We start from the raw sequence: 420 nt of genomic DNA, 5'->3' as shown, positions 1-420 counted from the left end.
TCCGATGGTAAAATCTATCGGACCCCATGTGTAAATTCAATTTAAAACAAAAAAGAATTTTTACTATGTTAATTAAATGGGAAACTAAAATAAAAAACTAGCGACCCCTCATGTTTGACGAGGATTTTTTTACATCAAATAGAAACATTTGAGGGGGTCAATTAGAAAAAAATTAAAAATTTTGTTTGAAGCACCCTAATCACCATATTTGAAAATTGGTCATTACGCAAAACCCATCTGCATTTTTTCTTGCTTTTTATGTGTGAGATATGTCAAAGCTAGTTCATCATTTTGTACAAAATTACAGTCACAACTTATTTGTTGTAATAATTATATTACATTAATAATGAATTGCAATGAAAATCATGAAATCTTAAAAACCTAAAACATATTACTGTATTAAAAACCAGGAACCCGCTT

This window comes from Agrilus planipennis, unplaced genomic scaffold, assembly GCF_000699045.2.
Source record: "Agrilus planipennis isolate EAB-ADULT unplaced genomic scaffold, Apla_2.0 scaffold87, whole genome shotgun sequence".
Classification (NCBI taxonomy): Eukaryota; Metazoa; Arthropoda; class Insecta; order Coleoptera; family Buprestidae; genus Agrilus; species Agrilus planipennis.
Note: the sequence above shows the minus strand (reverse complement) of the source record.